We start from the raw sequence: 17,063 nt of genomic DNA, 5'->3' as shown, positions 1-17,063 counted from the left end.
TAGGATAGCACAGGGTCCCTTCACTCTACAATAAATTGCTCCCCGTCTTCAAGGCAAACTGCCCACACAACAAGTGCAGCCATGACATTGGAAAGCGTGTGTGCACGGGTGTTTGCTTGGACTGATTCTGCTGGAGTGTAGCACTGCTGCAGCACTGCAACAGCCATGAAAAAAAGATTCGGTTTTTATGTAGCAACACAAATCTGTTACATCCAGGTTTTTCAGTGCAGTTAAGTAAAGTCAAACACCCAGCGGTTAGTGGGGTAAACTTTCACTGTTTAAATGTAATGAAGGCCTTAAACTTAGCGCTCAAAGCATTTCATTTTTGTATTAATTAGTCTGCGACGCCCAAGACTCATTAATTCACACCTTTTCAAAAAATTATCCCTTTATCCCTTCGCCTCATTTCCTCTTTCTCTCTCTCTCTCTCTCTCACACACAGGCTCACTTCACCTCTCTCTTCCCTGCCATTCTTCTCCTCTCCTCGCATCCTCATCTCTGCTAATGAGCCTACTTAAATCTATGCCAAAACACAAACAGCATGAGAAAAAGAAATAGGTACAGTGCTTAGTCTGTTTGTTAAAGGATTCATCATGTGAGCTGTTTTCAATAAATAATAAATGCAAGCGCTGACTTTTGTCTGCAGACGAGACTTTGGAACATGAATTATGCATTGTTATTCTTGGATAGGCCAACACAGGGACAGGGTGGCAGTGTGTGTTGTGTGTGCGCGCGTGGAAGTGTGTGTACATGGGGGTAGATCCTGATACACACTGCGACGACAATGTTTCTGAGGCTTTACAATCAAGGCATGTGGACACAGCTCACTGTGATTACAACTCGAAAGACATTGTTTTGTTTGCAAATACACATGCTGCCTAAACCTTAAGCTCCTGGAAACTCAGCAAGACGTTTCTGTTTCCAGTTAGAAAGTTGAAAGGATCGCAAACTGCACTGCTCGACTATTATTAGCCGTTTATCTTATTCTAATCAAGTCTCTTTTATGGTTGGATGATGAAGGGCAGGATGTGTGTGTTTTCAATCAATTACCCTGTGTGTGTGTGTGTGTGTGTCTATGTGTCTGTGGGAGGTGTGTGAGGTGGTCCTCCTAGCACATTTGTGTTCACAGTATTTTTCCATTTGATCCCTTCTCTCTCCCTTTTCTCCTCTTTTTGCAGCTTTTCCCTACCCTATAATCACTACGACAACAAAGGAAGCTTCGTTCCCGCTAGACAGTGGAAAGGTTTCACTGGCAATGCTAAAATATCTGTGTGTTTTTCCCCCCCACTTTATTGTCTGTTGTCACCAGGAAATACGAGTAAAGGAAAAAAAAGCTTGATTGAAAATCAGCAAAGAAGAGAACAATTACAAAGAGGAGAAAAGAACTCACATCCGCCCGTGACAGCAATCATCACTGATCTCTGCTGTCATTTTTACTCCACAGTAAATAATTCATCAAAAGAAACAAAGGGGAAACAAATATGCAAATAAACCCCAAAAAGGCCAGTAACATCGGCCTAATGCCACAAGGGAAGAATAGCAGTGGATTATTATCATGGCAGGTTATGACTGTGATGAATCTGAATTTTTCTTGTTTCATCTACCTTGACAGTACTGAAGTCACACATACACACAGGGGGGAAAAGAAAACCTGGAGGGATTTGAGGGTTTGATTGAGGAGAGGAGGGAGGGGAGGGATTAAGGACAAGGGGAATGGAAGGATTGGGTGGAGGGGCAGGGGGGTAGTAGACATCGGAGGGAAGAAGAAAGAGATTTGGGAGGGGATGGAAGGAAAGGAGGGAGGGAAGCTTTTGAGGGTGTATTCGACAGTACTGTGAAAGGTAGCCATCAACGGCTTTGATGAAAAGTGCAGGCCTTCTAAAGCTTAGGAGTGACAGCATATGATTTGGTCAAAGCATGAAGCTTTTCAAAGGTAGACATTCTCACTCCCATTCATCTCTCTCAGGTTGAATATAACTTTTGGGCTGAGCTCTGGCAAAATTCTGAATTGGTTTGACAGATTGACTGCATATTGTCCCTGTGACTTACTGACAGTCGGCTGCCTGGAAATGTAGACATCTCGAAATGAAAGGGGATTATATGTAATGTTTCAACAGCACTAAGATCACAGGGTATTCAGAAAGACACATTTTGTATCTAGAAAGTGACACAAAATACGTATGTCCTGTATACTTTAAAGAAACCTAATCATCATTGCCCTGTTTCTCCAACAGCAGCTACACAAAACACCAAGATGTAAGAGTAATAGCTTTGAATGGATTTCCAAAACTGAAATTTCAGTGTTAAAGACGTACAAAAAGACATCAAACACTTTTTTTTACATGTTATAAAAGTCAGTCCCCCTTAAAACTAACTTCATCACTCCTGCAAATGCACCTCTTGTGTATGTTATGCAGCAGAGTGTGTGTTTGCTACATTTGGTCACATACTCTTCTTGGAGTGGTGCTTGAGGCTTATTAGCAGTTTGGCTTGGTAATGTGACAATATGGACAGGCTTTCTGTGCCAACAGTCGTTAAAATCAAGGGCCGAGGTTTACAGTCCCAGGTCAGTGATAATAGGCAATGAGCCTGTCAGATGATACCACTGTGTCATTTTCATTCACATACATAAATACATAATGTTTGAAATTGCATGCAATTTAACACCTACGCACACAGATGGACAAACACACACTCATGATGCTGCTCTTACATGTAAAAGCATGCACAAAATTGAAAACACATGTCTGTGAGGCTCTGGTCCGGCAAATGTGTATAGCTCTCTCTCTCATACACACACACATACACACACACACACACACACACAGATAATAGTGTCTAATTTAGGCCCTCATATCTGTAGAGTTCTCCAGAGGACTACATTTCATCAGGAATACACCGATGACCTACATACTAGGAATACACACACACACACACACACACAGTAATATATCCACAACATGCTTCAACACTGCCATACATCCCTAGACTATAGGGATCTGCATGCAGACACATATAGTTCACTCCCCATACACTCTGGGTGCCACTCTTCACACCTAATCAGTAGCACATAAATGCAGAAGTGTAAACATGCCTCAAGTCAATGTATATGTGCTTCCATTCACCCACTGCAAACACACACACATACACACTGACTGTATGCAAAAAAGATTTAGACTCACATCCACATTAAAAGTTTGAAACATATCCAAACAAAGACCTATAAAGTATAAAATGTAAATCACATATATATACACACTGAAAGGCTGTAGCTATAATATCTGGTCACATTACAGCACATTAGAGTAGATTAAGTGTAAATATGGTTTATCCTATACAGAGATAAGAACAAAGATATATGTGTATAACAAGATTAACAAAAAATCTATTCGGGTTATTGTTTTTATCCTGACATCATTTCAGCACTCACCAGAAAACTCTTTGTAATGCTGCTTCATTTAGGACTCCAACCCGAAACAACATTCAACATTGTGGTTGATTTCCACTTTGAGTGGTCCTGCTGTCCTGCTTGGGGCAAATCTTCCAATAATGTGATACAGAAACCGCACCATGTTTCTGCTGAGGAGGACTGCGATTGCTGTATCGATGCTGTATTATGCATTCTGCTGGCACCAGACAGACCTCCAGTCATCATTCATCATTCATGGGCATCGTCTGTCAGCATTTCAGTCTATGGCCAAGAGGACCTGACAAAGAATGACAGTGAGCAAGAGAGAAAAGGAGGAAAATGTAACTAAATGCACCAGAAGGCCTGATTCATACACAGTCACCAAACACTAAGAAAGAGATTAAGTCAGAAACACTGACAGAATGAAAAATAAGGAGATAGAGTAAAATGTCGACTTTTATGAAGGAGAGAGGAAAGAAGAGTTGCCTGCGAAAAAAGACATATATTATTTCTATGAAACACATCCTGAAATCTTGAATACTGAAAAAACATATTCATCAACAGGTTAAGAAGACATTTAGAGTCCCTGCAATAAGACTTTTGGCAATAGTTGGAGACACAGGCAAAGACATTTATGGGTGGCTGTCTGCTCAATGCCATGCTTATAAATGGCTAAAGGAACCTGACTCATACATCTTATTGGTTTAGAGAAGAAGGAACTGAGGTTGGGACCACAAATGATGCAGAAATAGACATTTGAACCAGCATGGAAACACATTAACTATTTTCACATTTATGGGTGGTTAGAGGACCTGACTCATACATGGTGGCGTCTATACTTCCTTTTAGCTCCAAAGCTTAAAATTTATAGCAATAGCAGCTTTTGGAGCTGATGTTGGACCACAGCTGATGGCGTACTCATTGGATTGTAATATACTGTATTTCCAAAGGAAGCAGACACAGTGCCTTATCTGTGATGTTTATGCAACAAATGAAAGATTCTAATTACGTTTCCATCACTCAGTAAAGAGCATATTAGGATAACTGATAGGAATCTAATTGAGACACAGAAGTTATTGGATGTTACTAAACAAGTATCAACTTTTCAGGCTTTAGGCAGTATTTTATTATACTGCTTCCTCTTGAACTAAAGCAACCTCAGTTATGTGTAGAAATATCGATTCCAGCTTCACTCCCTAAACGAGTATACAACACATTCACAGCCTATGATTATATAATTATCTGTTGCCTCAGTAAATCACTCTAATTATAGGCGCACTGCATGCGACAGCTGAATGAAATGCAGGCTGTGTTTTCATGTACATAAATTGAGCTCGTAGAATCAAAAGATTCGGGTGTCGTTTATTTCAATAATAGCACGGACTGTTTGAGGCAATGCATCGGAAAGTTTGCACATTAGTAAGATGATCAAGATGCTGATGCTGATTAAATGTGCAAATATTGGAAAAACTGACACAAGACAGCTTTTTGTCTGTCTGCAAGGGCAATAACATTAATTCCTACTTTAATAATCAAAAGCACAGACACTTGTCTGCTGAGACTTATACTGACCTTCTGAAGCAAAAAGACTGAGTCTGTCAGACAGTTCTGTTTGTGCCACAATATTACAAATTTTCTATCCACATTTCTAGAGTAACAACAATAAAATTTGTTTTTTAGACTCTTATAATCTTTGTAGAAGTAAGTTTTAGTTTCCACTGACAGCTGACTTACAGCTATTGTTCTTCAAGCTACAACCACTATTTGGGATTGTCAGCATCCTTTACATTGAGTTCCAGATGCTTCTATTAGGGCTAAAGTTTAAGTTGTATGAAGGTAATACTAATAGATACAGGTTGTCCTTTGTTCCATCTGTTCTTCTTTTTGTTTGTTTTTCTAACAGTGTAGGATATTTGGACCTTGTATTGTGTTTTGTGTAATGTACTATAATTATGTATTGTGTTGTGTTGGTCTACTGTCTGCTAAGGAAATTGCCTTGTGGGGAAAGGTTTTACTTTTGTACTCTGCCTTTCAAAGATGGTCTCCAGATAGATTTATTTTCACATATAAGTGCATTAATCAAGGAACAGTTAATAACACATTTTAGCTAGTGCACAACAACATGCCCAGTCTGGAGTGCTTCAACAGGATTGCTGAGGTTGATAAGAGAAATGTCCTGACATATATTGGATGGACTGCCATGCAGTTTGGTACCATAATGTCATGTCCCCATCAGGATTTGAACAGATTTTTATTGATTTCTTTTAAACTGGCACATAAAAATAGGGATTTTTGCACTATCCAATTGTTGTTAACATGCTAGCATTTAGAACCTCTGTAATGATGTATAGTCTCATAGACATACAAACATGGCCATAGATTTTCTTTACATTGTTTCCCTTTGCTTTGTTCATTTCAAGCATCATTTCTAGTTTAAAATCATAATTTATTCAAAATTATTTCTACATTCCATCAATGTTAAAGCAGCTACATATAAAAAATTATTTAAAAATTAAAGGTATCCCAAAGTAACAAAACTGTACAAACGAGGACCTTTGGTTATAGTTAGTTATAGTTATACTATTGTTTTTCTTTGTGTACTCCTGTCTGCAAAATTTAGCAACACAAACTGAATGTTATGTAATGAGCTAAGTTGCAAATGAAAAGTTTCTATTATGTGATTTTTTTTTAAATAAGTATTTATCTGAAATAAGAAACAAAGAAGAGGGAAATTTAAAGAGCAGTCAGACAGAGAGTAAGAAGAGGTTGAGTAGAACAAACAGCACTTTGCAATCACACATTCACAATGTGCTACCAAAGAGCTCAGCTACTGTTATGTAAACCAGGATGAAACATTCATAGCCAAAAACCTCATCGGACTATCGACCCATTGAGATTGTGCGTGAAAGACACATATGGAGGGCCGGCTACTATGTGAATCTCATCCATAAAAAACAGGAATGCTTAGAAAGGCTCACTGTGTTAGACAGATGTCAAACTTACACTACTTAAGAAACACTTGTACTCGCATGAACTGAAAAATGCTTCCAGAGAAACTAAAGTTGTATTGATAGGGATTGTTGGGTAGAAGGGAGAAGATGAAGGGCAATAAGAGGAGTATATAAGAGGGGAGAATGGAAGAAAATACAGATAGGGATTAGGCAATAAAAAGACAGATGAGATCAAGAGACAGTTCTGACACGCTCAAGCAGCCAATGCTTTCTGTGAGCCTGGGAGCAGCTGAGCTGAGTGGTTGCACACACTCCCACATGCGCAAACACACACACATATGCACCAAATTGTGATGTGGTTAGCCGTGACTTTGTGTCTGACTGGGTGTATATATGAGATGTTTAGAAAGGGGCTGTGCTGTAGGAAGTTGTGCCAGATCCCCAACACCACACCCCGCCACCATAAGGAGTAGGAGACTTAGTGGGCTTTTGGCTTCTGTTGTGGTTCCTTTAATTCTCTCCCTGTCTTTTTTTTCTGTCTCTGACTCTCACTCAATCTCTGTCCTAGCTGTCTGTCTGTTTCTCAGTCTGGTTCTCAACGCTCTGCTTCCCTTTGGCTGTTTCTCCGGATTTTCTTCTCTCTGTATCCATCGATCTTTCTCTCATCCTTAAACCATTCATCCTTCACTTTCTTCAAGGCAATACACATCCATGAATAACATTTGAAGTTATCTAACATCATGAGTCCTGCATGTAACAAATCAAATGGGAAGGCGCGACTCAAGAGCCAGCAATCGAAATTCAGTCGTGGGAAAAAGTACATGACAAGAAATTGGGCAGTAAAAAAGCGAACTTTTTACAAAAAGCATCAGTAAAACCTGTCCTACAAATGTCTAAAGAACCTGATCTTTTACACATGTGTGAGCCAAAATACTGTAATTTGACCACACGGGCAGTTTAGTTTATGACTGTAATAAATATGGGAACGTCCTGTCAGATAAACCACAACACTCATACGGTGGTGTGGTGTGGTGTGATCATACGGTGGTGGGCTTTGTTAAGGTTTTGGGCTTCTGTTGTGGTTGCTTTGTACCTCGATGCCATTTTTTTCCTCTAAGATTATTCTGGCATTTTTCATCAATCAACTTCTTCTCTCTTTCACCCTGCTTTCTTTGAATATGACTTAATTTTCCTTTAATAACTTATAACTGAATATGAGCAATAATTACATTTGTTCTTTTAGTTTTTCTAATGCTTATTGCTACACAACTTTTTTTCTTCCTTTCTTCCTCTTCTCCTCATCTTTATTTTTTCTTTTTTTTAAACTTAAAAAGTTTTAACCTGCCTTTTGCAACACTGGTCGGCTCAAGACTGATTTTTCAGTAAACCTATGTGTATACACCCACACCTTCCACACAGAAGCACTGAAGCACACAAATACAGACAGAGCACCACGGGTGCATTTGTACACACATGGAACCTGACAGTCTCATTTTCTGCTATACACACGCAATCTTCTAACCTTCTATCAAGCGACCCTGCATGCCTTGTTCACCCATTTCCTACACCTCAAACACTCGCACAGCAACTTAATTAAACCACACTTAAGACTAGATTGTTCAGCTGGGTTGTTTGAGAAAAAGTGGACCAGGTATTAATCATGTCGCGGGGCCATAAAACTGTTTACACAGACACATTGTGGGGTCTTCTCTTTCGTGTGGGGGACAGATGGGCAGATATTTTTAACGCTTGGCTAAACCTAGCATTGGGTGCTGGGGTCTGGGTCAAGTGTCTAATTGGAAAAAGCTTCATACAAACGTGCATATGTGTGTATGAATTACAAAAGGTCATGGCTTCTTTTGCATTGGCTCTTTTTCCTTGTTGTGAAAATGAAGTGACCTTTGACCTATTAATACATTCTAAAGCTACCCTTACTTGCCTCCTGCCCATCTTTCATTCATTTGGTCCCCTGATTTTTTTCTTCCTATTTCTCTGGCTCTCTGTCTGTCTGTCTGCGTGTACCTCACTCTCTGTTCCCTAATGAAATCTGTTCCCTGTGGGGTAAAGGGTCAGAGCCCCAGATACACACGTGCACACATAAACACCAAGCCGTGGAGGGAACACATACATACACATGCAGATAGGACACATGCAGACATGCACACATCCGTGTTGATAAAAGGATAGACCCCCACCAACGTTGCTACAGCCACACACATACACAACACACACAGACACACACTGACCCAGAAATCCCCTCTCTATTATGCAGAATATCAGTTGGCTGATGGTAGAGCTGATTATGCAGCTACCCTCTGCTAGCCCACAACTCCCTGGTGGATATCTGCCTTTAAAACTCCAATCCCAAATGTCTTTTTAGCATATCAATAGAGAATTATATATTCCTAAACAGTGGGACTTACATACATACAGTTTTTCACAACTTTCTCATCTCATAATGTCACAGTGTGAGTCGGATTTTTCTTTGTTTTGTTTTTGTAATGCGTGTGCAAACATTCCACACAAAACACACTCAAAAGTAACATTTAGCCGTCACACTGATGTAAAGACTACAGAGGTTTTCTATCATGATTTCCTTCTCCCTCTGTCACCATAAATATTGCATAAGCAAATACATGTTATTTTCTGAATTATAATAAGTTTTTGTTTTGTTTTTTTTAAAGTGTGTGGCAAAGTCTGAAATCTTAAACCTTGTTTATCTTTGGCCATGTGATGCTGGGCTTGGGTAAAGGAAATCCACCAGACCACATGACTTTAGCAGGCTGGTCAATGCTCTGTGCACTACTCTCAGCACTACAGCATGTAATATATATACACCCCATAGAAAATGTTTTGCACAAACACTTACGTGCAAAACAGTCCCAGTTTAATCAGTAATATTAAATATTGGTTATTCACTGAAAACATTTAGATTATAAAAAGGTAAATTGTACAAGACTGCTTGCATAAAACTTTTATTAGATCAGTAAAATATAAATATTAAAGACTACTAATTTAGCAAACTTCAAATCACTAACTGTATTTCAGTTGTATATGTGGGTGGTTGTGGCTCAGGAGGTAGTGCGGGTCAGCTGCTAATTGCTGGTTTGGTGATTTAATCCCCTGCTCCCTGTGGCCAGTGTGATTTTACAGTTAGAAAAGAATAATTATGGTCCTTCTATTCTCAATTTTCACCCTCCTTGTTCACATTTTAATTTTATTTAATGCAAGTTTCCTTAATTTAAATAGGCTATTATACTTGTGGACTCTAACAGAAGAATTATCATGGCAAACTAGAGAGAGAGAAATAAAAAAAAAAGTCCACCCTCAAATAAATGGCTTGATAACTTCAGAATTAAAAAAAACCTGACCCTCAGTGTTTCTTGCTGCCTACTCCATTTATAATAAATGTAAAAGCTCAATGTGATATGCAAATGAGTCAGCAGAAACACAGTAACTAGCTCCAGATCGCTCTGCATATGCACTGACTTTCCCTGGCATCAGAGGATTGGATTTATAGATTGGTGCAATGTAGATGAATGGAGTAGTGACCCTAAGAAAGATTGCATGCTAAGCAAATAAGAAAGGTAATCTTGGTTTGTGTGTGTGTACATGTGCATGGCCATATATGTGACTACACTGCCACATGCTTGTATATCTGTCTGTTCACATGTGCATGAGCATGTCTGCAAATTTGTGTGTGTGTGTGTGCCTCTGTGTTTTTCCGTATGTGTGGTTTTGCTTGCTTTATCGTGATGAGATATGAATACGGCCCCTCTTGCACTTCATTAATAATGCTATGCATTGCCATTCTGCATGTTTTAGCTCGGTAACTGAAAGGCCATCTGTGGTCTACTGGGGAGGTTTAGTAAAGGGTAAACTGCATGGCTCGTTATTTTAGGTGAAGGAAGCCCTCGGAGGCCAAAGCAAATTAGTTTGTGTCCAGTTTAACCTTCAGAAGAGTCAATTACAGGAGGTAAGGCGATTGCATGCATGTTCTTCAGGACTTTTTGAAGAATTGCTTATATGTTCTCAAAGAGCAATAATAAAACAATGTCAAATTGACCCCGCGGCTCAGGCTAAACTAAAGCACATACTACTTTGTCAAAAAGACAATATGCAAAAACAAAGATAACTGATTACGCCAGGTGTGCGCGTGTGGGTGTGCACGTGTCTGCTTTAATATGTCTGTAAAGACTATAAACATGGAAGCGGACATGACCCGCACGTCTCAGCAGTTTCCTGTGTAAGCTGTAAGCTGTGCTCTGTGTGTGTGCGTGTTCTCTCGTCACTCGGGTCTGCAGAAAAGCCCTTTTCACTCGATTATTGTGTCTCAAAGTCTGCGCACCAGCCCACGTGTGTCTGTCTTCGCATGAAGGTTACTTGCCATTCGTCTCCTGTCACCCGCAATCCTCTCTACATCATTAGGAGCTGGCAGGGGTTTTTCTGGTCAAAGTTCACTCTTTCAAAGGTGGGCAGAGATCAGGTCAGGTTTGGTGTGAGGTGACAGTGAACAAGCACAAAGCTGTAGCACTGACACCTCTGAGGACTCGGGAAACATCCAAAATGGACAGCAACTTCAGTGTAATAAGAAAAGGGCAAGAAAAGGTAAAAGCTAATAAAAAATGAGTAAATGACTTATTTTAAGAAAATCACATTAGTAATTGTGGCATTTAAGGCTCACTGTGACACAAAGCAATGCACACCACAACCCTCATATTAGCATGAAAGTAAATAAAGTACTCTCTCTGTCTCTGTCTTCCAGATACCTTTAGTTTGTTGTTTTATGTTAACTCCAATCTTAATAAACCCCTTTCTTTGGTTTATTAAGTGGTAATCATTGTGCGGACAGCTTCCTGTCACATTCCCTGCCCCTATGGAGGCATGTTGTTAAAACAATAAACATCTGTACAAAGAAGAATGAGAAAAAACTGTCCGAAAGATGACTCATTCATCTTGTGTCAGTCTGTGTTGGAGAAAGGAAGAAAAAAAAAAGACTTGAAAGGGGAGGAAGTTCAGGTTCACCCTGGAATTAAGAATAGGGCATGTTTAGCTTACATACACAGAGACATCTGTTAACATCCACACACCAACACAGCAGTTCCCTCACACTAACACACTCACTCTAACACTGCCAAAACAAATATTTCACACAAGCACTAAGTCAACCTATTCACCCAGTCCCAGCAGTTAAAAGCAAAGTTTTGCCCTCCGGCTGAACTGAAGCCTGACCATAACCGAGCCTGCGCTTTCAACTCGTTTTATTGAATTCCACTTCACTGCTGTATTTTTATTGTTTTTATTTTGTTTTCTATACTGCTGCATTCTGTTTTGACGTTTGACAACTTGGGAAGACTTGGTAAAAAAAAAAATTACGCCGTGTGCCAATACATTCTTTTTTTGTCTTATATTTCATATATGCTTTATTGCTATCACATTTGTGGATATTTGCAGCGATGATTACGGCAATGAATGCATGCCGCTTCAAGTACACATAATAGTGCTGTTAAACACCATATGCAAAAATGGTGAAGTGCCATCCAGTGTACCACAGCAGTTTATCGCTTCAGCTATAGCTGCACAGACGAGGGTTATGGTCTTTGGAATGTAAAAATGAGATAAGAAGGTGAGTATGCTATAAAAGGCACTGACGAGTCTCTCTCCCCTTTTCTGCTTACAGATGCAATATTTGACATGCACAGCATATGCAAACATAAATTTACAAATTGTGCATGCCATATATGAATGCAAGTGTTGTTTACACAATGACTCACAAAAACCATCCAATGACTAGACAAGCATCGAGCATAATGAAGCTCTGAGTAGATAAAATACCACGACTGAGGAGTAATGTAATGGCATCCAGCGGGACAAAGCTAAGACCTACTTCTGCTGTTTTCCTTTTTTTTGTCAGTGCAGTGGCAGCAGCCTCTGTCTAATCATCTTGTTTCTGTTTAGTTTTTTTAGGAGGGAGTGCATATTCTTTTTTCACAGTCTCATTGTTCAGATTGAAATCTCTTTAAATCCTGTTACAAAACACATCCAGTTTGAAAACACATGCAGACAGGTATGTTAGGAGAGAATATTTAGATATAGACTCTAATAAAGCTGTATGCCTTTACAGAGTGTGTGTATTTACGTCATTTCTGAGCCACCTTTGATCATCCTCGGCAGCCTCGCCTCTGTCACTGCGCCCCAGGGTGGCTGTGGCTACAATGTAGCTTGCCATCACCAGTGTGTGAATGTGTGGATGACTGGATGTGTAAAGCGCTTTGAGGTCCTTAGGGACTAGTAAAGCGCTATACAAATACAGGCCATCATTTATTTTTTTTATTCCAGCACATTCTATCACGGATAAGTCGTGTATGCTGAACTACTCACGAGAGAAAATCGATAAACCTTTGATTTCACTTCATTTCACATAAACATGAACTCTTTCTGACTCCAGCGTGTCTGTTGGTGGCCAGGAGGACTGGGGGTGGCGCTGTTAGGTTGGTGGTGGTGATGGGGGTGGGGTATTGAGTGGGTGCATGTGTATGAATGTATGCCCATCTCCCCAGATGAACAGGATGTGGGAGGTCAAAAAGGAGAGGGTCAGAAGTCAAGCCTGACTAAATAATAACCAGATACTCTTTTCAGTAATACACACATGCACACACACATATATGCACTCACAGAAACACAGACACACACATTGTCCAAACGCAACTCTATATGTTGTTATTTTTGAAAAGTCTGGACAGTGTCTTCCTTTGTGACCTCCTTACACAAAAACACACTTGAACATGCTCTGTTTCTTTGCCTGTGTCTTTGGCACTTAGACACCCACCTTCACACACACATGCACACACCACACATGCACACACACACACATATGCACATGAGGAGCAACATAGAGGATTGGAATAACCAGGGTGTCCTCATAAGAGAAACAAGGCTAACTACTAACAAATACTCAGTTCCACCTGCACTCTCTGGGAATAGTGCATGCTGACCTCAAACCTGGAAACATAATGGTTGTGGAACGCCATCAGTATCCCATCAAAGTTAAAGTTATTGACTTTGGCCAAGCACGTCCCATATCTAAGTGATTCCTGGTTCTTGAGAGCAGACGGTTTGGTACAGAGCGCCTGAAATTATGCTTCGTTTTCCATTTAATGAAGGAATTTACATGTGGACACTGGGGAGGGTAGCCATGGAGCTTGCTACAGGGGTGCCACTCTACCCTTGCGATATGGATTATGATGTTTTGAAATTCATCATACACACTCAGGGTCAGCCAACAGATTATGTCATAGACTCTTGGATGGGCACTGCTTATTATTTTGTAAAAGACAACTGCAGCAAATAGACCTGGATATTTAAGACGAGACAAGATTCCAGTCCAAACTCGATATATAAAACCGAAGCATAATGATGACCTCGAACAACTAATGAATCTTAAAACGGGACCCAGCATTGAGTGGCCATAATTTGGTCAGCATGATTAAATAGATACTGGACTTGGATGCAGACCAGCGCATCACAACACTGGAGGTTCTCCAGCATCTATTTTTTGACACTGACCTCTCTACGAGTTCGCTTTGCATTGACATTAGAAGGACAGAGGGACAAAACCTTGTGATCTCTCAGCAAACTTAAAATTGGAAACGAGAAACACCACACAAAATCAATCTCCTGCAATCCCCAGCATTGTTTCTTTGACCCCAGACAAAAGCAAACATTCAATTTAAAACCACAAACAGGGGTTGGAAAAAGCAATTAACAGCAAAATTACAGATGCATTCCAGTGCAAATGCTTATCCACATTGTAAAACCCAATACTCATTTAAATCTGATTACAACAGTTTAATATTTTAACAAAAAAATAATTAAGTTGCTCCAACAATTATCACCTTGGCTTTTTTTTTCACTTCCCCCACCCCAACCAGTCACTGCTGTGACAACAGTCTGGTTCTGCCAGAGGTTTCTTCCTCTTACAAGCAGGTTTTTCATTCCCACTGTGGGTAAATGCTTGCACATTGGGAATTGTCTGATTGTGGGGATCACCAATATTCTACAGGAACAAGCAATTCTTGTGAATATTAAAAAAAAAATAGATTAAATGACAAAAAACAACCAACAAATCTGGTCTTGAACTTGGGCAAAATTTTGGTGAAAATCCATTCAGTAATCACTGGGTGAAGTTCTTACCAATATTCGAAGCAAAGCAGCAGGTCTTGTGAATTATTGAGGCACAGATGCACATAACATCATTTATGCACATCAGTCCTTCAGCCAGACTTTGCACAACACATTAAGACAGATAACTTGGATACAATTTACTGTTTATGTCATGTTAAATAAACCAGCTTTAAGCATCAACTAATTGTTGTTTGTCATTGTTCCTTACCCCTCAGTCTCCTAGTAGGTGTATCTGTGGTATATAAAATCACTGGACACTTTGTACCGTTGTAGCACCAGCTTGGACACTCTTTTACATTAAGTACTGGCACAGATTCCACAAGATGCTGAAAACATTCCTCTGAGTCCTTACTCTGACATGATAACACCACACCATGGATGCAGATTTTCGGCTACAAATCTGTAATAGAAATCTCCTGTTCTGCCACATCCTGAAGGTGGTCCTGTTGGATTGAGGTCTGGTGATTCTGTAGTCCATGTGAGTACAGGGAACTCATCATGTTCAGTAAACCATTGGGAGATTATTTGAGCTTATTAACAAAGTGTTGTATCCTCCTGGAAGCAGCCATCAGAAGATGAGTACACTTTAGTCACAAAGGGATGGCTACGACCAGCAACAACACTCAGGTAGGCCGTTATAAATGATGTTCGATTCGAAGAGGCTAAACGCGTGCCAAGAAAATATCTCCTACACCATTACACCATCAACACTAGTGTGAACTAGCTTGGGAACTGTTGATTGCTGGATATTTTCTCTTTTTCCAACAGTTCTCTATAAACACTGGAGATGTTTGTGTGGGTAAATCAGCAGTTTCTGAAGTATTCTGAACAGACAAAACCCATACCAGGTTACAAGCCAGTTGATCAGGTGTACTTAATAAAGTGGCCATGAATGTACATGAAAAATATTTGAAATATTTCTCTTAGGTAGTGAAAAAACCAGAAACAATTAAAAAGACAACAATAATTCTAGCTTGTCTAAAGTAGTGCTGAGCGTCTGCTGACTTTGAACCATAATCTGATCGGTGATCACGTACAGTTGGTAAGACAGGCTTCCACTGTTTCTGAGTTTTCTCAGCCTCAACCTGCGACTTTAAGGCTTTAATATGACAACATTTACGGGGCCTGATAACGTTTGCCGCCTAGCTCCCACATTAACCATTAACGTAACTGTCTTTTTATTAGCCACAGCCGCTAGCTAACTTAAGGATTAGTCTATTCTGACAAAATGAGGAGTACAAGAAGGATTGATATGGGGTGGAGCAATCCTTTCAGCAAAGGCAAGTTTAGACCCTTCTTTTGTGGTGCTCAAAGACCCCCAAATTTTGTGACATTGCCATCATTGACAGTGTCATAATTAGCCAACTCATCTTCTAGAGATGGGACACAATGAAAACACGTCTAACTGTCCCGTGTTCTTGATATCACAATGCTTCTACAGCTGGGGACATCACTGAGACTTAGAAAGTGTCTGCTTGTAAATATTTTCTGTCTAAATAGCATAAATAAAATAAATAGCATAAATATTAACCAATATAGGCTAGATATCTGGAGATTACTAGCTTAATTTAAGCCTTCCAAGTTAGTAGTCCTATAGCTTATTGCTAGCTGCCAGCAATAAGCTAGCTGCTTACTTCATGTCAAAAGGATGTTAATGTCAATGGCCAACGGCAGCCTGTATTCAGTTTGAATATGTCTGTAAATTAATATGGATCAGTTTATGCCTTTTATTGGATTGGAAATTTCATCTCACTGCTACATTTAACATTTAGGTGACAGAACAAAGAGTGAGAGGGGACAACAGAGAGGCAGAGAGGAGGATAAAGACAACAAAGAGAGAGACAGCAAAAAGAAACAGGAGAGCGTGGATAGGTAGTTATAAAGCCAAGGTAGCTTCTGTTTTGCCCATACACACTGATGATGATTTCACATCACTAAGCAGGGTTATCAAATGTGGATAGAATCTTATGAGAATCTTACAAGTTTCCTAAGATTATATTTTTGTGTTATTTTCTCATTGAAAACAATGAGTTTGTGTGTAATTGTCTGAGCAAAGAAGGAGCGAGAAGGATGTCGAAAGAGAGAGAGAGAGGACAGAGAGATCGTAGAAGAGCAGAAAGAACCAGGTGAGCAAATTAGCAGATAATGAATTTCGGTGGAAAAACACACATTATTTTTCACAAAATTATTTTAAATATATTTATGAATGCTTTGTGTGCTTTCCAGTAGACACTTAAAAATGCCAGTGGACAATTTGCATCATTCAAAAAATGTCTGCCAGGATTGTTCCCACTACACTGATGTGACACACTACAAATCTGCTCTTTGTATTGGAGTACATGATGGTCTGTGCTGGGTCTGTACAATACAGGGAGTGTTTTTCTGGATTCAAAAACGTTGATGTAAAAGTTTCTCTTTCAGCAGTTTGTTCCTTGTTCTGGTGTATGGATTGGTACTATGCTGTTTCCCCATCTTTATGGAGTAATTAGTCCTCCTGTTATTGTTGAAATCATATATAT

General features: G+C 39.7%; 1 long non-coding RNA gene across 3 annotated transcripts in view; it reads right to left on the bottom strand.

The window, feature by feature from the left end:
- Window positions 1-17,063, bottom strand: part of LOC102785160 (uncharacterized) — a 101,717-nt gene that overhangs the window by 24,156 nt on the left and 60,498 nt on the right. For all 3 annotated transcript variants that reach the window (XR_004844080.2, XR_437434.3, XR_004844079.2), the window contains exon 4: window positions 3,431-3,707. This is a non-coding gene — a long non-coding RNA (uncharacterized LOC102785160). The remainder of the gene's footprint in view (window positions 1-3,430; window positions 3,708-17,063) is intronic.

The sequence above is a fragment of the Neolamprologus brichardi genome, chromosome 11 (genome assembly GCF_056152115.1).
Source record: "Neolamprologus brichardi isolate AB-2024 chromosome 11, ASM5615211v1, whole genome shotgun sequence".
Classification (NCBI taxonomy): Eukaryota; Metazoa; Chordata; class Actinopteri; order Cichliformes; family Cichlidae; genus Neolamprologus; species Neolamprologus brichardi.
Note: the sequence above shows the minus strand (reverse complement) of the source record. Positions and strands in the feature narration are given on the sequence as shown.